Source organism: Hemicordylus capensis, chromosome 3 (genome assembly GCF_027244095.1).
Source record: "Hemicordylus capensis ecotype Gifberg chromosome 3, rHemCap1.1.pri, whole genome shotgun sequence".
NCBI classification, from domain to species: Eukaryota; Metazoa; Chordata; class Lepidosauria; order Squamata; family Cordylidae; genus Hemicordylus; species Hemicordylus capensis.
The window spans coordinates 240,316,200-240,337,269 of NC_069659.1; the positions used below are offsets into that span (position 1 = coordinate 240,316,200).

The 21,070-nt window shown below is 44.4% G+C and overlaps 1 protein-coding gene across 1 annotated transcript in view; it reads left to right on the top strand.

The window, feature by feature from the left end:
- PCDH15 (protocadherin related 15) overlaps nt 1-21,070 on the top strand; it is a 1,296,732-nt gene that overhangs the window by 1,202,557 nt on the left and 73,105 nt on the right.

Genomic DNA, 21,070 nt, shown 5'->3' on the forward strand with positions numbered 1-21,070 from the left:
GGGTTAGCAGAGCACTCACCCTGCTAACCTTATTAAATGGGGGGGTGGACTTATACGGGCTAACTTCTGGGAGGCACGCGGCTCCCGATGGTTCCCATGACCTCAGGAAAGCAGGCTGGGCCCCCTTAGCCTGCTTTTCTGTGGATGTGAGAATAGCCTCATTGTGTTAGGGAGCATTTAATGCTCTATCTGCCCATACATTCAAAATTTTCTTGATGACAGGTGCCTTTGTTTTGGCTCTCCACAGAGTTAGGGTGGTCCATGAGTAGGAGTTTTGCTTGAAGATAAACAGAGACTATCAAATTGCTTACATTCTTATACATCTTTATTGATGTCAACAGTTACAAGTATTTTAAAGGTATTCTTATAGGTCACCCTTATTCGTCAGTTAGTATCTGATCATTGATCTATATGCACAACGATCAAATACTAAAGTTCTGATATTGGTATGCAGTGGTGTAGTTGCAAATTCAGATCATATCTCCACCTGATGGTTTCAGGCTCGTATTTTGCAATCACCATTTCAATGCACCATATACAACTGACCTATATATATTTAGCTATTTAATATTTACATAGTTTTCTGTTGTATAACTGGCAGTTGAAAAAGTATTTAATGAAAACTGTGAAGTTAGCATGTTAAAAATAAGTTTATTGAAATGGGGGGGAAATGTCTTTTTGAGATCACATGTGATCACAATCTCTGATGCTGTACAATGTCCAATACACCTGGTCTATACTTCTTCCCTGTCTTCTTCATTTGGGAGTGCAAACTGCTGACAACTTATTGAAAAGTGGTCATAGAAGCTTGACCTTCCAAAATTCTTTCTTACTTTGATCTGCTTTAGAAAGCCAGAAATCAAACAGAGAATGACAGAAGTTTATTAAAGATACCCTTATTTTTCTCAGGGTTGTCTTTCATAATGTTTACTCAGAGGGATTACAGTTGTGGAAGAAGTCTATTCTTATAATTCATATTTTCCCATTGTACTTGCCAGTGACAGCATGAAGCAGAAGATGAGGCGTGAAGAAAAAAAATGGAGTAACTAAAGCGGATAGCCGTATCAAATTGCCCAAGGGCTATGAGCAGGTGCCCAAAGGCTTTATCTTCAGCATATGTTAATTGTGCTGTATGAATCTTTTGGAGCACTTTCTTCTCCGAAGCCTATTTGGGCCTTTTGCTTGAGTTCTTTAGGTACTGTATTAAGACCTGGCTGTGTTACGTGCTTTGAGGGAAGAGGATGTTTGAGGGCTCTTTAGTGAGCTGGTTCTTTTGGATTTGTCAGTTGGTTAGTATCTGTTTGTCTCTGGTGCTTATTAATTCTTTTTTTTTTTATGTTGATTGGTTTGTATATTTGATATTGTTGTTATATTTTTATTAGCCTACTTTCCTTTAGGAAAGTCACCTTATGAGATCATCCACACTTCTGTGTTTGTGTCTGTGTGTGTTTGTGTGTCCCAATCAATTTTGCAATGTCTGGACCAATTCAAACCAAATTTGGAACAGTTGTCATGACACATAGGGACACCTGAATGGCATAATCTGTGATGTTGTCATCCACCCCAATTCAAGGTGATGGATGTGCAAATGTTTGAGATGGAAGTGGGCTAACTTGTGAAGATAGTAATTATCAATTAAGGTTATAATGTAAGGAAAGTAGGTAGATTAGTTCTTACCAGAATGTCTTTTGTGAACTGCCTTGTGCTGCCTGTGTCAAGAAAGGCAGCATAAAAATATTTTATAATAATATAGATAGAAATATTTTTAAAACGAATCAACAAGAAAATCCTTGTTTGTGCGTATATTTGAGGTTCACCTGAAATAATCTCACACCTGGATTATTCCAAACAAAAGAAGGTCAATTTCTTTGCTCCATCCACCCTAGAACAGGATTTCGAGGAGAATTGCCTTTATTCTGCCAAATGGTGGGAATTTATTCCTTAAAGGAATGTATTCTCTCTTATTAATGTAAATGAAAGTTGTTATATATCTCCCTTTTCTAAAGAACTGATCCCAGAAACAGGAAGAAGAATGGATCAACTAAAATGACAGATTCTGAAAAGTTGCAAAACATATAACAGAACTGTAATTTATTCCTTTTTGATTACTGGGAGGATGATATTAAAAGCCAGCATATGAATAGAAAGCAAAAAGTGACTATTACTAAAACACCCTGCAATTTTTAATATGGCCAGATGGTGGTTGTGGTAAGTAGTCTGGGAAATGTTATATAAATTGAGAAGGGATGCTTCTAGTTTAAAAATCCTATATTTATAGTTTTGCATTGTAATTTAGGTTTCTCAATTCCGCAATTGTCCTCATTATATTGGACAAAGCACTAAGCATAAAATCAGCCTGATCTTTTTCAGCTAATGTACGTTTGGCTTTGAAGTTTTAGATTTGCATTAATAGCAATATCAAAGAAATGCATTGCATACTTAAAGTTAGTTTTGAGGATACTTGCATTTGAATGTAAAACAAAGTCATGTCATTGTAAATCAACAGGAAAAATCATTAAATGTGAACACTAAAATAAGATGCAAGGAAAAAGCACTTGATCTTTTACAGTGAGAAAGGAGCTCTAAAGGTTTGCTGAGGTATGGATGTTCCCTCCTTATTGCTACTCCTTTGAGTTTCTCAGCAGCAAAACAGCAGGTCATTGACAATGATAAATTTGAAGTAAAGCTTGGAAAAAAAAAACCAATTAGAAAACACGGTCTGCACCACATTTCTGAAGTAGATTTTCTAACTCTTCCAAAGGTTATGTATTATGCATTCTGAATGGAACTGGTAAACCTCAATAGGCATATATTTTATTTTGGAACCATATAATGGGGCTATTCACACATGCAGGCAAAGCCAGGCTAAGGAAGCCCAGCCTGGTTTTGCTGGCACATGTGCACTACCATGAGCCTCCTGGCGCTGGCACATCAGCCATGTTTAAGGAGCACGCTAGTGGCGCAGGGGTGCCCTTAAATCAAGTGTCGGTGCCACATGGCTCCACGCAGCACCAACGCACAAGTAGCCAGTGCTGGGCGGATCCCTATAATGCACTGTGCTCTCGTGTGCTGCATTATAGGCGTTCTGGGGTCTGGGAAGATGCACCCCAGCCCCCGGCCCTCCACGCTTGATGAAATGGGGATTCCATCAGCCTTAGTTAAAACTCCTTGGGGGGAGGGACAGCAGGGGCATCAAGCTTCCCTGCACCCATTGAGCACTACTATCCCACCACAACCTGCTCTGAGCCACCCTGGTCCCCCCCCCCAGCCAGGGAGTTACAACTATGCCTGGTGAAATCCCCATTATTCCCTATGGGGAAAAGTTTAAAGATGCATGAACTTAAAAATTCTTTAAAAATCACCCCTTTGCCCAATTTCTTTGAAATTTGGGTGGTAGCTTCCACCCATTGGGCAGTACCACGCAACCCACTTTGGCCACAAAATGGAGATCCAAATCTCCAAATTTTGGGGGTATGAATCTGGAGTGATTTGTTCTGTACCCGAATCTGGACAATTGAGCACAGGGGTGATTTGTTTTGTCTACAAATCACCTGAATCTAGCTGATTTGGGTACAAATCATTTTGTATCCAAATCTTTTCACACATCCCTATCACCTACTTCACAGGGTCGTTGTGAGTGTATACCACTTTGAGCTCCTTGGAGGAAGAGCGGGATATACATATAATAAATAAATAAATAAGTAAAATTGATTTATAGCAACATCTCACAAAACATATGTTACTCCAGGAAAACAGACGCAGTAAGCCACCTAATGGCGCAGCAGGGAAGTCACTTGCCTAGAAAGCAAGAGGTTGCTAGTTCAAATCCCCACTGGTATGTTTCCTAAACTATGGGAAACACCTATATCAGGAAGCAGTGATATAGGAAGATGCTGAAAGGCATCATTTCATATTGCGTGGGAGGAGGCAATGGTAAACCCCTCTGTATTCTACCAAAGAAAACCACACGGCGCTGTGGTCACCAGGAGTTGACACCGACTCAATGGCAGAACTTTACCTTTCTAAAGGTCTTTGGTCATTTAACTTCAAAACTCTCAGGAGTTTTTTTTCAGAGCTCTCATACTTAAGCTCCAACTTTAGCCTCTTTTACCTCCTGTCTTTCTCTCACATAAATACTTCATTTGGGGAAACTAAGAGGAGCAACACAATTCCTGCATTCCTCAGTAATTTCAACTTCTCACCTCAGGCAGCAGTAACCTCAGACATAGCTGACTTCCCTCACACTTAATTTTTTTGAAAGGGGTTTGGATTTCTCCTTTTTGTTTGCTCTAATCTGATTTCTTGCAGGCTTTTTCTCCACTCTACTCTCCTAGATGAAGAAACAGCCTTCAGTCAACCTAAACAAACCAAGAAGGTTACTTCTTTATACTCATACACACTTCTTTATACTCATACACACACTAGTCCAATTAAAACATTATGCTGTGCAAGTGTTTAGATGTTTTTACACTTGTACATGTGATGTGCTTGTGTGAATGACTATATCTGTGTTCATTTTAAAAGGAAACCCAGATACAGGTCTTTCAAATGCATGGTACAGATAGGAAGTGTACTGCTGTACCTCCGTTCAGCATAACATGTGAATGATTGTATTTGTGCATAGATCTGTAACTATGTACATTGGACACTCATTGTACAGTGTTGAACATAACGTGTGAATGGGCTGGTGACAGAAACTGCTACCATGCTACTCAGTTAATGTTGCACTGAATTCTCATATATGAATATGCATACAGTCTTGCAGCTTGTAATAAAGTCCTTGATTCCCATACATGTGTGAGAATTTTTGTGTCACTGACAATTGTGTGCTATATTTGCGATATGTTTATTTCCAATATTCACACCAAGGAAGAATGTATTAATAGTAAGGAACTCAGGCAGATGCTGGCCTGTAAAGGGAGAACAGTAAATTAAGCAGCATCTGTTGGGAGCCTTACACAGTAAGGGAGGGAGCTCCATCCAGCTGCAAAACTCGGATTTAATTCTTCCTTCTTGGCTACCTATGCAGTTCTCAGATTCAAGAAAGTTTGTGAACCGCCTAGAGCCATCTGGGTGAGGTGCTATAAAAATATTATTATTATTATTATTATTATTATTATTATTATTATTATTATTATTATTATTATTTTACACAGTCAGACAGGTGTTATTGACTGGTTTGTCTTATCCAGACATCGGGTCCTTCCCAAGGACCTGGGATGCCAGAATTTTATTGTCAATGTTGTTGTTGTTGTTGTTATAGATATTGTCGCAGAATATAGGCTGTTCCCAGTAAAGCTGCTTTTTGTAATTGGCTGATGGTGATTTCTGTGGCCCCTATGGTGTTGAGGTGCTCTTCAAGATCTTTTGGAACTGCACCCAGGTCGCCAATTACCACTGCGATTATTTTGGTCTTTTTCTGCCACAGCCTTTCAATTTCAATTTGTAGATCTTTGTATTTGGTGATTTTTTTTTCTATTTCTTTTTCTTCTATTCTGCCATCCCCTGGTATTACTATGTCGATTATTTTGACTTGTTTTTCTTTCTTATCGACTACAGTGATATCTGGTGGATTGTGTGGCAGATGTTTGTCTGTTCGTAGTCGGAAGTCCCATAATATTTTTACATCTTCATTTTCTTCAACTTTTTCAATTTTATGGTCCCACCAATGTTTGGCTACAGGTAGCTTGTATTTTTTGCAGATGTTCCAGTGTATCATCTCTGCTACTTTGTCATGCCTTTGTTTGTAGTCAGTCTGTGCGCTCTCTTTACAACAGCTGATTAGGTGGTCCACGGTTTCATCTGCTTCTTTACAAAGGCGGCACTTGCTGTTTGTTGTGGATTTTTTGACTTTTGCTCTTATTGCATTTGTTCTTAGTGCATGTTCTTGTGCAGCCAGTATTAAACCCTCTGTTTCTTTCTTCAAGTTGCCATTCTTAAGCCATTGCCAGGTCTTGGTGATGTCTGATTTTCCACTTCTATTGTGGAAATATTGACCACGCAGTGGCTTATTTTTCCATTTTTCTGCTCGGTTCTTGACTTGTTCTTTCTTGTAGGCCTGCTTTCTTTCATTGGTGTTGAATAGTTTCTCGTTATTGACCATTTGAAGTGCATCTTCTTCACTGTCCTTGATATATTCTTCAAGGCCTCTTTTCTCCTCCTCTACTGTTTAATGGACTTGCAGCATTCCTCTTCCACCTGAGCTGCGAGGGAGGTATAGCCTATCAACATCACTGCAGGGGTGCACAGCATGATTGATGGTCATGATTTTCCTGGTCTTACGATCTAGCGTCTCTAGCTCTGCCTGGGTCCAGTCTATTATTCCTGCAGTGTATCTGATAACAGGTATAGCCCAGGTGTTTATGGCTTATATGGTGTTCCCGCCATTGAGTTTGGACTTGAGGATTTTTCTAACTCTCCTGATGTATTCACTTCCAATTTTTATTTTAACTTCAGTGTGTGCGATGTTATCAGCCTGGAGAATGCCCAAGTATTTGTAAGGTTCTTTCTCTTCCAGGTTCTTGATCTTGCTTCCATTGGGCAGTTCTATTCCTTCTGTTTTTCTTATTTTCCCTCTGTTCATTATTCATGCAGCACACTTGTCTAGTCCAAACTCCATTGCTATATCGCTACTGAATATACGGACAGTGTTTAGCAGTGATTCGATTTCTGACTGGGACTTTCCATACAACTTCAGATCGTCCATGTCCAGCAGATGGTTGATTTTACTGGATGTTTTAGATGTTTGGTATCCAAGGCCTGTTTTGTTTAGTATTTGTGAAAGTGGGGTCATGGCGATTACAAACAACAGAGGGGATAGTGAGTCCCCTTGGAAAATGCCTCTTCTAATGCTAACCTGTCCAAGTGTCTTGCCATTGATTGTTAGCTGTGTACTCCATATGCTCATTGCTTTTTAAATAAATATCTGAATGTTTTTGCTGATACCAGTTGTTTCTACACATTTTAGTATCCATGTGTGAGGCAATGAGTTGAAGGCTTTCTTGTAGTCAATCCATGCAACACTTAGATTGGTTTTTCTTCTCTTGCAATTTTCTAAAATCATTTTGTCAGTCAGCAGCTGGTCTTTTGTGCCTCTGGTGTTTGGGCAATTTCCTTTCTGTTCAACTGGAAGCTGTTTGTTAGTTAATAAGTGTTGCAACACTTCATCTGCTATTATTCCAGTTAATAATTTGAACATGGTTGGCAGACAGGTTAGCGGTCTATAATTACTTGGAACTGCACCTTTTGCTGGGTCTTTCATGATGATATGAGTTTTCCCAGTTGTCAGCCATTGTTCAATATCACCTCCTTGCAAAATGTGATTGAACTGTTTTGATAGTTGTTTATGAAGGCTTGTTAGGTGTTTAAGCCAAAAGCCATGCAGTTCATCGTCGCCTGGCGCAGTCCAATTTTTAATTTTCTTTGCTCTTTCACTTATTAATTCTGGTGTTATTATTAGATCTTGCATTTGTTGGTTACATTTTTTGATCTCTTTCATCCAGCCTGCTTTTTTATTGTAATCTTTTGGAGTCCTCTTACTAGGGATGTGCAAACAGGTTTGATGGTCTGATATCAAACTAACACCCCACTTCTCCGGTTCAGTTCAGTACCAGACCGAACCCCAGTGGCCATCCGGGGGGGGTGTCGTGGTCTTAAAATAATGTTTTTTACTTACCCCTTCTGGGGAGGCTTCTCTGAGGGGGAGTAGGGGGAGTCTCCGGATGTTCCTCTTTCCCCGCTGATTTCCATTATTATTTCTTGTTTACACAGTCAGACAGGTGTTATTGACTGGTTTGTTTTATCCAGACATCGAGTCCTTCCCAAGGACCTGGGATGCCAGAATTTTATTGTCAATTGTTATAGATATCGTCGCAGAATATAGGCTGTTCCCAGTAAAGCTGCTTTTTGTAATTGGCTGATGGTGATTTCTGTGGCCCCTATGGTGTTGAGGTGCTCTTCAAGGTCTTTTGGAACTGCACCCAGGGCACCAATTACCACTGGGATTTCCATCATCATCATCATCATCATCATTATTTTGCATTTATATCCCGCTCTTCCTCCAAGGAGCCCAGAGCGGCGTACTACATACTTCAGTTTCTCCTCACAACAACCCTGTGAAGTAGGTTAGGCTGAGAGAGAAGTGACTGGCCCAGAGTCACCCAGCTAGTATCATGGCTGAATGGGGATTTGAACTCAGGTCTCCCCAGTCCTAGTCCAGCACTCTAGCCACCCCCGTTGCAGTGGCCATTTTTGAGCCACCATGCATGCCCAATCAGCCTCTGCGTGGCCGGGTCATGACCACACAGAGGCTCATTGGGCATGCGTGGTGGCCTCCAAAATGACCACCGCAATGGGGGTGAGGCCTGGAATGGGCTGAAGATCACCCAAAGAGGGTGATTTACACATAATGGAAGTCAGCAGGGAAGGGGGAACATCCGGAGACACACACACACACACACACACACACACACACCGAGGCCTTGGAGAAGCCCCCTGGTGAATGCAAGTACAAATTTGAAAGCCTGACTCCCAAATCTCCATAAGGAGATGGTTGTCTGAAGGGACGTACACCATACTGAGGGAGAGATTATCCCAATTATTTATAATTATAGTGTCCCAGCATTCCTTTTCGTGTGAAGAATCTCTCCCTGAGATTATTGTTTGTCTCTTCAGATGAACACTGTCCTTCTGGAAAGGTGAAGGGGCAGACTTTCAGATCATTTCCTTGTGGTGGCATGGCCTAAAAGTGAATGTGTGGAAGCAAGCTAGGAAGAAAACCTGGGTAGTTTTTCCTCCTACATTGCATCCACACTATCACTTCTACCCAGGTTTTCCTCTTACCTTATTTCCACATAATTAAAAATTGGTAGCACACACAGCTCCCAAATCTGGGGCGAACACAGTTTTTGATTGTGTGAATGACCTCATTGGTTCACAACTACTTCCAACCAGCCCTTTTTATTGGTGAACTGCAGCCATTCTGTTCCGTATTGTCCTTTTCCTGGTTTCCTTAAATTCCAGGGCTGCATGCTCTTGATTTGTCTTTTTGCTCTCCTTAAGTTTTCTCTTGAGTCTCAAAAGTACTACACTAGAAAACAGACAATGTAAAAATGACACTTCCTTACTCAGCATATTTCCCTTGTGCATTCATCATAATACTGCTTACAGCAAGAATAAAGAGATTCTTGTTTCTTTTTTACTCTTTCTGACTAAAACAGCCATGGAACAAGGAAAAAGATTCTATTACTAGCTTCTAGTTCTGCCCCAACTCTGACAAATTTGACCCTTGTCGCAAGAACAAAGGAAGGTTTAGGCTATAGGAAGACCCAGAGGCGTAACTAGGGAAAACGGCGCCCGGGGCAAGCACTGAAATTGCGCCCCCCCCCGCCATGCCCCCCCCCGGCCGCCCCAACATACATCTGACTGACACACATGTTTTTTCCTCATAACAACCCTGTGAAGTTTGCTTGTATCTCAAATAGTGAGAGAGATAGAAATTGAGAGAGGAAGGAAGAGAGAAAGAAAGAAAAAGGAAGGAAGCAAGGAAGGAAGGAAGTCAGATAAGAAAAAAGAGAGGGGGCAGAAAGGGAGGGAGGGAGGAAGAGATCGAGAAAGAAAGAAGGAAAGAAAGAGAGAGGAATGAAGGGAGAGAGAGAAATTGAGAGAGGAAGGAAGAAAGTCAGACAAGAAAAAAGAGAGGGAGAAAGGTGCCATCACTTTTATTTCATTCAGACTATTAGTCGATTTATTGTCTAGCTTTTAATCAATTAAAGCAAAAGAACCAAAACACTTTTTAGCCCTTGAGGCAACCCTACCATTGTGAACACTTAGAATCCTTTTGCTAGTACAGAACCAAGTATCTTTCTGGTTAACACAATCTAGTTTTAAATTCTGAATCTTGCATCTGATAAAGTAATCTCTAGTCACAACAATATGTTAAGCTTTTAAAGTACCAAAGGAGGGAACCTGTTGCAAGTTTAAATCAAGATTTAAAATCAAGATAATTTTAAGTCAGTAATTTGATTGGGGGTGGGAGAGAAAAATACTGATTTACATCATTTCCCATTTTGTAAATTATAAATTTTATAACAATAAGCGCATACTAATTGTTTATTATAACAATCAAAACATATTAGTTTGCAGTTAAAGGGCTTGCACTACTTACTAATACAACATATACCTCTGATAATACTCTGTGCCTTTTGCAGTACATCACTATCTTAGAGAAAAGGGAGCAACTGTGAAATTAATGAATTTCTGTTCTTCTCTCCATACACATGGAAGCACACTAAGCAAGAATACACATTTGAAGACAAGAGCCACAAGTCAGTATAGAGTTAGGTTTACTGGATTGTGGACAAAGTGCCCAGAATGTTCTAGAAGTATGGTAAAGAATTACTGAGCAGAACAGTGTTTCGCCAAAGTAAAGTGACAAAAGTAAGCACCCATCCTGCTTGAGCAACAGAATCCGAAACATAATTTGCTATAATAAGTCATACTCTATTGTATCATATTTATAATGCTTGATCTCAGAAATAAAGCATGTTCCCTACAATGACTCCATTCTGAACCACAAGGGCTTCAGTTCTGTGTTCCCCACCCCCACAAGCCTCAGCGCAATTTGACAGAGGACCATGAATTTAGTTTTCAAAAAAAGGGGGGAGAGAGTATATTCAGACACATTTACCCCACCTCGCCATCTACGCAGGATTCCTTCAAGGCAGGAATTCAACATGTGTCTCTTTAATTCAGATTGCGAAATGGAGTGCTTAAGGGCTTCCCAACAGATATATGCATCTGCTCTGGTCGCCCGGTGGGACGGGAGCCTCCAACAAAAACTCATTCACTAGATGCTCCGTGCAGGGGATTCTCCGAGCTGGTGCCCGTCGTCGCGAGGGGAAAGCGGCACTTTGCCACGGGGAGAGAGTTCGCTTTAGGAGGGAGTCAAGACCGTGGGGAGGGAGGGAAGCAGAGGGGCGGCCAGGGCAACGGGGGAGGGGACGCGGCGCCCAGCAGCACAAGCCTCCCTCTCCAGCCGAAGGAAGGGACCCAGAGGGGGCTGCGCCACGCGCCGGGCCCACGAGGGACACGGGCAAGTGGGGAGGGGGACAGAGCATGCCCCGAGCACGCCCCCACCACGCCCAGCCAGCAGAGAGGGAGCCGCCGAGTGAGGCGAGCCCCCACCTTGAGCCAGACGCCCAGCCCACCTCTGCCCGGCCGGGGCTTGCTCTCCTGAGTCTCCTCGCTCGCTGGCTGGCGGGGTGGGGGGTGGAGTAAGCCTGCTGGCCCAGCCGCCTGCCAGCCTTGCCAGGGGTCATGCCGGCAGGCGGAGCGGCCTGAGTGGGGCGCCTGCTCAGCCCTGCCTGCCCGCCCGCTCGCTGCTTCTGGAGACCACGGAGAAGAGGAGTGCCCAGCAGGGCTGAGCTGGCTGCTGCATGGCGACCGGTGGAACTTCCATGGGCGTGGCCGCCGCCGGGCCTGCTCCGTGAAGGGCTGAGCAAGCACTCCGGAGTCCGGCTTAAGGAGAAAAAGGTCGGCCGGCGGCGGGCGATGAGGGCCCCGACCTGCCCTCGGTTGCTGCTGCCTGCAGTGCAGAGACCACCCGGTCAAGGGCCATTCACGGGGTGGCATTACTTCACATTAGCCGGAGGGCTGCGCCAAGCGCCCCTTTTGCGCACAGCACCACTGCAGCGCGGGTTTTTTTACGCTCTCCAGACCTGGGCACTGAGTAGGTTCCAGACCAGGAGAACTCCCTGCCTTGGCCGCAGATTCTGCTTTAGCACGCCACACCCCCACGCGCGCTCTGCACTCTGCACATGCTCGGAGGCACGCTCTTGTTCGGGGCCGGTTAGTTACGGTGGAACTCCGGAAAAGGAGCGCAAGCGAGGGAGGAGAGCGCCTTGTCCTCTGGGACGCAACTTAACAGCCCAGCCAGCCTGGTGCAATGCCAAGTAAGCCCGCCCCCGCCCCGCCCGAACAAGTTCACACGTGAATAATCACAAAACACACCTTGTCCTGTGCTTTATGTGTTGCTGCTTGTGCCGTCGGCCGGCCAAACTGAAATGAATCCCCTTCTGCTTCTTGCCTCAGGCAGCAGCAGAAACGGACGAGTCGCTCGCTCTGACTCCCTGCCTCGACGCTGACGCATGTGCTGCACGAGCTGGGAGGAGGAGTCGGACACGGGACACCAGCACCACGCATGCGTGACTGCGGGGCGGGGCCTGGGAGGAGTGTGGACTCGGAGTGCTGGGAGGAGTGCTGTTCCTTCCACCTTATGCTGCCTGTGTTGTGAGTGTGACAAAGATTTGAGTCAACTCGGCGCCCGCGCGCCAGAGCCGAGCAATGGGGGGGGTGGCGCCAGGACCGGGGGAGGGGGCGCCACCACACCGCCACCACACGGACGCTTTTAAAAAAACAACGGAAAGCCAGGGGATCGGCGGGGGGACTTTGGCGCCCCCCACGTGATCAACCAGGGTGGCGCCCGGGGCACGTGCCCCCCCTGGCCCCCCTATCATTACGCCTATGGGAAGACCCACAATTTTAGAACAGTTTCTGAATATCTAATATTCTTCCTTTATTATGCTTTCCACAAGAATGGAGAGTACACCCATTCACACAGAGAAGGGAGCCTAGCCCAATTTCACCCGTGCGTGAGAACCACAGGGCTCACAGCCGAGCCCGATCTCACCCAAGCGGGTAACCTGCCAAAGTTACCCTCCCCTAAGCCCAGGTTAGCAGAGCAAGGACTCCACTAACCTGGGCACGTGTAGACCACCGACTCAGGGGTCTCTCCAGAATGCCCTGCGTGCTAACACAGGACATGCTGGAACTTCTGGGGGCCACACGGCCCCTGATCCCAACAGACCCCAGCAGACTCTCAGAAAATTAGAATATTACATGGAACCAAGAAGACAAGGATTGTAGAATAGAACAATATCGGACCTCTGAAAAGTATACAGTGTACTGTGCTTGACTGGCCAGCAAACTCGCCTGACCTGACCCCATAGAGAATCTATGGGGCATTGCCAAGAGAAGGATGAGATACATGAGACCAAACAATGCAGAATTGCTGAAGGCCGCTAATGAAGCATCCTGTTCTTCCATAATACCTCATCAGTGCCACAGGCTGATAGCATCCATGCCACGCCGCATTGAGGCAGTAATTGCTGCAAAAGGGGCCCAAACCAAGTACTGAATACATATGCATGCTTATACTTTTCAGAGGTCCGATATTGTTCTATTCTACAATCCTTGTCTTCTTGGTTCCATGTAATATTCTAATTTTCTGGGATTGTGGATTTGGGGTTTTCATGAGCTGTACGCCATGATCATCACAATTATAACAAATTAAGGTTTGACTTATCTCGCTTTGCATGTAATGCGTCTGTCTCATATATCAGTTTCACCTTTTAATTTGCATTACTGAAATTAATGGACTTTTGCACGATATTCTAATTTTCCGAGTTTCACCTGTATACTGCCTCGTGTTCAAAGGAAAGAAAGGCAGGATATAAATGTAAGAAATATATATTAGCCCAGTATTAGCCTCCTATACCCCCAAACCTCCCTGCTGCTGGCAGAAGCCGGCAATAATCTGGGCAGGGCGATCCACCTGCCCAGCAATAAAGAAATGCTTTTCTAGAAGGGAGGTAAACTTTTTGAAGCATTCTTCCCTCATCCCTTCAAAGCCCTTCTCATGGATCGTGAGAAAGGGCTCAGTATATTTGTGTGTATCAAATCAATAACAATACTATGATATCCAAGATTGTACAATGCATATAAATGCCTCAGTGTTTTACATTTTTTAACCTATTTTCCTCTACTGGGCTAATATGTATTTTTACATTTATATCCTGCCTTTCTTTCCTTTGAACACAAGGCAGTATATGTAAGATGCCCAGACACTTTCTTAGCCTACTTTCCTGTAGACTTATGAGACCGCCCGGCATTGTTTGTCTGTCTGTCTGCCTGCCTGCCTGCCTGTGCGTGTCTATCATCTATCATCTTCACAGTGCCTGGACCAATATGAGCCAAATCAGATACAGTTGTAGGGACACATAGGGATGCCTCAATGACATAGTATGTGATGATGTCATCCACCCCGATTCAAGATGGTAGATGCATAAACATTTAAAGTATAAGAGGGGTAATTTGTGGACTACCAACTGATTTAAACCAAATTTGCTACAAGTGGAGGAACACATAGGGATGGCTCAAGGGTGTTGTTTGTAATGATGTCACCCACCCTGATTCAAGATGGTGGACATGTGAACTTTTGAGGTGCGAGTGGGAACCAATTTGAACCAAACTTGATTCAGTTGTAGGGACACATAGGGACATCTCAAACACATAGTTTGTGATGATGTCACAATTCAACATGGTGGACACCTAACATCTGAGGCACAATTGGCAAATTTGTGAACTGCCTAACCAATTTGGACCAAATTTAGTCTAGTTGTAGGGATAGTGTAAAGAAAGTGGGCAGATTAGTTCCTACTATGATCATTTGTTTTCAAATATTATTTATGTTTTTAAACAAGGGAGGGTGAAACAAAGACCAATCTTGCATTTGCTGAGAGCCAAGATTGCTTCAGTGCAGAAGCCCTAATTAGAAGTCATGTAACTGTGTACAGTGAACACAGTTACCAATATAACTGGTAGGGGTTTAGGGTGACAGCTTCAGTGGTGGTGCACCAGAAAATTTTATTCCATGTGGCTCAAAATCAATAATTTTGAAATGTTCCATAGTACTGTAATTGCTGTTCCTCAAACTGAGAATACTGATGGTCTGATGATGCATCATTCTCCCTATATAATCTAATTTTCCTTTTTGAATTACTAAAAAAGACTTCTACACTTGCTGCTTCTTTGAAGCCATTTCTTTACTGTCTTTCCCTAACTGCATGCCACCTATATATGTGCAAAATAAATAAATAAAAACATTAAGTTTTCAAAATGACTATCTGAAACACATGAAAGATACCATATCAGGTCAAGTTCAAGTTCTGCATTTATTTTTTAAAATGTTCCCTTGAATTACAACTAAATGCCACATACAGCAAATGGCTAATAGACTGTATGATTAGTAGAAATGTGATCAGGATGACTTTTGCATTCTGTTCCAACCTCATCATCATTTTTATTCCAACTAGATCAAAAAGGTTGTATGGTGCCACAGGCTCCAATTTGTTGCAGAAAAGTCTAAGAATGTGCCAAAAGTTGTGTGCAATTGTTGTCAAGATCATCACTCTTCTACTTTGGTAGCTGGGATTGGGGGCAAAACCTGGCTGTTCCACTGGCAGAATGTTGCTGTTGTTTGCACCCTTCCTTACTTAACCTGCTTTTATGACCAGGTGGCACAAATGTAGCTGTGTCTCTCTTCCTTGTGGACAAAAAATGCTTGTGGGAGGGAGGGCAGAGTGCTGTTGTTGGCCTTAGGGCCTAGTTTGATGCATCTGTGTGATCTTGCTTTGGAAACCTGGTTTCCAGCAAAGCTCTGCTGTTGTTGATGTGTGCTGTTATGTTCTTTTGGGTAGATTTGGGGCAGAAAGGGGGCTTGGGAGTGGAAGAGTGGGTCAGGTGGTAGTGCTCCCATGGGTGCCTGCCGCCACCCAGATTGCAAAGGAATCTGGCAAGGCAAAGGGCTGTTTTTTGTGATTTGTTGAAGTTTGAGGGTCTTTAAGCTTTTCCCCCATAGGGAATAATGGTGGTTTTAGCAGCCCCATAACTACACTTGGGGGTTGCTGGGGTGGCCCAGAGCAAGTGGTGGTGTAGTGCACAGAGGGTGCCAACCACCCCCATGGGTTGCTAACCCATTGGGGTACTGGGTTTTGTTGTTTCTGAGGTGTTGAGTGTAGATTCTCTGGTAGCCTATGAAATTTTCAATGACAAATCATGAATCCACTCTCATAGGCTACCAGAGAATCTACACTCAAAACATCTCAGAAACAACAGAACCCAGTACCCCATGGGTTAGCAACCCATGGGGGTGGTTGGCACCCTATGTACTCTACACCACCACTCGCTCTGGGCCACCCTGGTGCCCCCCAAGTGCAGTTATGGGGCTGCTGAAACCTCCACCATTCCCTATGGGGAAGAACTTTAAAGACACATAAACTCCATTAAATCTTTAAAAATCAGCCCTCTGCCCAATTCCTTTGAAATAATTCTGGCAGCTTCCTTGCCCCCACTGGGCACTACCACCCACCCTACTCTGCTCTGGGCTACCCCCCCCCCCCGACGTGAAGCTATACTTTTGCGGAAACCTCCATTATTCCCTATAGGAAAAATCTTAAATTTCAAAAATTCACCAAAAATCATCCCTTTGCCCAATTCCTCTGAAATTTGGGTGGTAGCTTCCACCCATTGGGCACTATCACCCTTCCCACTAGTTTTGCCTCGGGGCTGTTTTTTTAAATCCAAAACATTTCAGATTCAGATTTTGCAATTTCGAACAAAGAACAAAATTAGGGTGTTTTGGATTGGCTGATTTCGATCAAAGAACAAAACGGGGATGTTTTGGATTTGGGCCAAAAACAAAACAGAAAAAAACCAAAACGCACAATCCTACTTTGAGATAAAGTTTTAGTCTGGTGGATGGAGAGCAAAAAGGGGAGAGGGAAATATTTTGGGGGAAGTGCTTACTAACCCTTGGAGTCATCACTGTTCAGTACTCATTAGCCCTCTTCAGACATTATTTGAGAAGCCTGCTGTACGTATCAATGATAGTAGAAGGGAACTGGAAGTCCTACCTTTAGGACATCAGGCACGATACTCATCCTCTTCAGAAGAACACTTAAGCATGTAGAGAGCCAGTGGCAGGATGACTGGCACACTTGGAGGCATATTGGGGTGGGGCTTCCAATGCCCTTTGCCTGCCATTCACGTTTATGGTGGACTACACAAATAATGTGATCTTTATCCATTCTACCTTTGACAATTCTAGCTAGAAACATCAGTTCCAGAACCTGAGTCCTTTTCATGTGACTAATGTGGATTGTCATTTTTTCTTTTCTTTGCATCACAATGATTATGTTACATCCAATTTTGAGGGGAGATATAGCTGTTTAGTCTGTAATACATCTAGCTTCTATCCTCCCACACATGTATTTTCTATAACATAAATCACAATGCAGTTTGTTTGTTTGCCAGGCTCCAATATCAACATGTAGCTCCATTTTACCGATTGATTGATTTGATTTGATTTGATTTGATTTGATTTGATTTGATTTGATTTGATTTGTATACTGCCCTTCCAAAATGGCTCCTCTTTAATCAGGGAATGTGCCTGAGTCTGGGAAGTCTCCCTAGGAAATGCCTTCCAACTCATAGAAGAAAATGGAGCAGGTCCTATGTGCACAGAGTACTGTGTGGGCATAAGAACCTCTGCATGCTCACTAGAACTGCTGGATCATCGCACATGTCAAGGACTGCAATTTAAAAACCTATTGGATTGAGTGGCACTAATTTCTGAACAAGTATGCTCAGTGGATGAGACCATGGGTCAATGGTAGAACACACGTTTTACATGCAAAAGGTCCTAGGTTTAAATTCCTGCCCTTCCAGGACCGGAAACTACTCCTGCGTGAAACATTAAAGAGCCAAGAGTGTAGACAAACCTGAATTAGATGGACCAATGTTGTGATTTAGCATTTGTTCATATGAGCACCCTATACAGTTATACAGATATATACTTTTAATATTTAGTTACCCCCATTAATTAATCAATAATCAACATAGACAAATGATGCTTTGGCCTTATTGTTATGTAATGTACTACTTATGTAAAGTATGCTATTTGTATTAATCTAGGTAGACAAGCTCTTTATTCTATACACAGTTCAAGTCAATTATCTACAATTGTCACTTTAATTAGTGCCACTTTAACAGTTTAACAGTTCTGAATGATTTAGTTATTGTAGTTATTAGTGTTTAGTTATTGTAGTTATTAATGTTGTAGTTATTAATGCTCTATGTAATACATCATTCGTAGTAATCTATGTACATTATTTAAAGAAATGTATAGCAAATAAATCACTGCAGCATGATTGTACATTTATCTCCATCTGCTACAGATATGTATACCTTTGCTCATCACAGACTCATGAAGACTGACACCAATCTGATGAGCAAACATCTAATAATTTAAGCAGATGTAATAATAAAATCCCATATTTCCTGGGTTTCTGTCATAAGAAATTATTGTAGATAGCCTTCATGTCCATGAAATTAATATGTACTAGCTGATCCCTTACAGAGCATCTGTGAGGTAGTACACTCCCCTTCCCCCCAAGGCCTCTCCCCAACTTCTACCCCAGTCTCCGTTCCTTGATGCCCACCAGCTTTTCCTCCCCACTCCCCGCCTGGCTGCTTCTCTCCCCCCCCCACTACCCGCCAGGCTGCTCTCCCACCCACTCCCCAGCCGTGGTTCACGGTTTCTGCCACCACTTCCTCACTGTGGCTGCCTGTGGCCGCCTCGCCATAGCTGAGCCTGCCGCCCCCTCTGCAACCTCTGCTGAGCCTGCCGCCGCCTCGCCACAACCAGGCCCGCCACCCCCCTCCACCAGGCCTGCTGCTGCCGCCTCACTACAGCTGGGCCCACCGCTCCCTCCACAGCCTCCTCACTGCGGCCGGGCTAGGCCTCCTGCCACCACTGACGCCTCCTCCTCACAGCGGCCATGGGCCTGCCGCCACCGCCTCACCCACTGCCTGCTCCACAGCCTCCTCGCCACAGCCGGGTTAGGCCTGCCGCTGCTGCCATCCTCACCCCCTTCTCACAGCGGCCATGGGCCCGCTGTGTTGCCATGGCCAGTCCAGCCGCCCCCTCCTCAGCCTCTTCACCACAGCCAGGCTAGGCCTGCCACTGCCACCCCCCGCCTCCTCCTCACAGCGGCCATTGCCAGCGGCCAACCGGTGCCCAGCCAATCAGGCGCCTCCACCGGCACGCATAGTCCTTGCCACAATCCCACGCATGGCTGTGGCTGCTGAACCCGCACAGAACATCTGTACGGCAGTACACTCCCCCAACCTTCTGCCCACCTCCCCTGCCCCCTTCTGCCCCAGTCTCCTCTCCCCCCTGCCCCGTTCTGCCCCAGTCTCCTCTGCCCCTGCCCCCTTCAGCCCCAATCTCCTCTCCCCCGCCTCCTTCTGCCCCAGTCTCCTCTCTCCCCCGCCCCTTCTGCCCTGTCACCTCTCCCCGCCCACTACTCCCCTCCCCTTTCTCCCTGCCCCCTTCTCCAGTCTCCTCTGCTTTCTCACCGCTACCACCATTATTTATCTTCCACCCGCCCGCTTGACCACCATTATTTCTCACCTGCCCGCTCCCCCCCGCCCCCTTCTGCCCCAGTCTCGTCGGCCCCCCGCCTTCTGGCTCATTCTCCTCTGCTTTCTCGCTGCCGCTGCCATTATTTATCTCCCTCCTGTGCCGCTCCCAAAGTGGCCGTACTTCCCATCTGGTGGCTTGAGGGCAGATGCCTGCCTTCGATGCTGTTCCCCCTGAAGGCAATAGGTCTGGTTTCCTACTTTCTTCCTCCTTTCCCCTGACTCTGCCGATTCCCTTTCAATTCTGCTTCTTCCTCCTCTCTCCTGGGCCTGCCTTCCTGGCTGCCATTCCCTCCCAAGGCAATTGTTGGAACTCTTGCAGGACCTCGCAAGTGTTCCAGCAGGCATCTAGACAAACCCCCGCATCCCCACACAGTTCCCTACTCAGTCGGCCATAAGAGAATTAAATATATAGACTCTTGCTGCTGTATAGACCATCGTACTACTGAAATATATTGTTATTCAAATAGCATTATTTGATATTCACTATTAAACATAATTAAATATTTTGGATTTAGCCAGAGGTTCTTCAACTTGGTTCCCCAGCTTTTGTTAGACTGCAACTCTCTTCATCTCCAGCCACGATGGTATTGTGACTAGGGATGATGAGAGTTACGGTTCAGCAACATCTGGGGCCTCCTGATGTTGCTGAACTACAACTCTATCAACCCCCAGCTACAATTTATTCCCCATCAAAGGCTCTTGAGTAAACTTAGCAGTCATAGGATAAGGGGACAGGTTCAACTGTGGACTGGTAACTGGATAAGGACAGGAAACAGATAAGGGTAGGAATAAATGAACAGTTTTCTCAATAGAGAGAAGTAAGAAGTGGGCTTCCCCAAGAATCTTTATTGGGCCCGGTGCTCTTTAATTTATTCATAAATGATCTAGAAGTTGGGGTAATAGGCCAACTTCTTGGCCTGTTACCAACTTCTTGGCCTAAATTAGGCCAGTGAAGTGGCCTAATTTACAGATGGAACTAAACTAATCAGGGTAGTAAAATCCAAAACAGAATGTGAGAAGCTCCAAAGGGATCAATCCAAACTGGGGGAATGGGTGACAAAATGGCAAATGCTGTTCAAGGTAAGCAAGTGTAAAGTAATGGATATTGGGTCAAAAAATCAAACAAACCCAACTTCACACATACACTGATGGGGTCTGAGCTGACAGTGACTGGCCAGGAGAGAGATCTTGGGGTCATGATGGACAGCTTGTTGAAAGTGACAACCCAGTGTGTGGCAGCTATGAAAAAGGCCAATTCCATGCTAAGGATCATTAGGAAGGGAATTGAAAATAACAATGCTAATATTATAATGCCCTCATACAAATCTATGGTGCAGCCACATTTGGAGTATTGCATACAGTTCTGGTCACCGTATCTTAAGAAGGACATTGTAGAACTGGAAAAGGTGTGGAAGAGGGCTACCAAGGATCATCGGGGCCTGGAGCACCTTCCTTATGAGGTAAAACTATAGCATCAGAGGCATTAATTTGGAAAACAGGCAACTATGGTAGAGGTTTATACAATTATGCAAGAAGTAGAAAGAGTGTACAGAGATAAAATTTTCTCCTTCTCTCACAACTCTAGAACCAGGGGTTATCCCATAAAACTGAAGGTCAGGAAATTTAGGGTCAACAAAAGGCATTTTCACACAACATATAATTAATCTCTGGAATTCTCTGCCACGAGATGTTCTGATGGCCACTAGCTTGGACAGCTTTAAGTGGGGCTTAGACAAATTCATGGAGG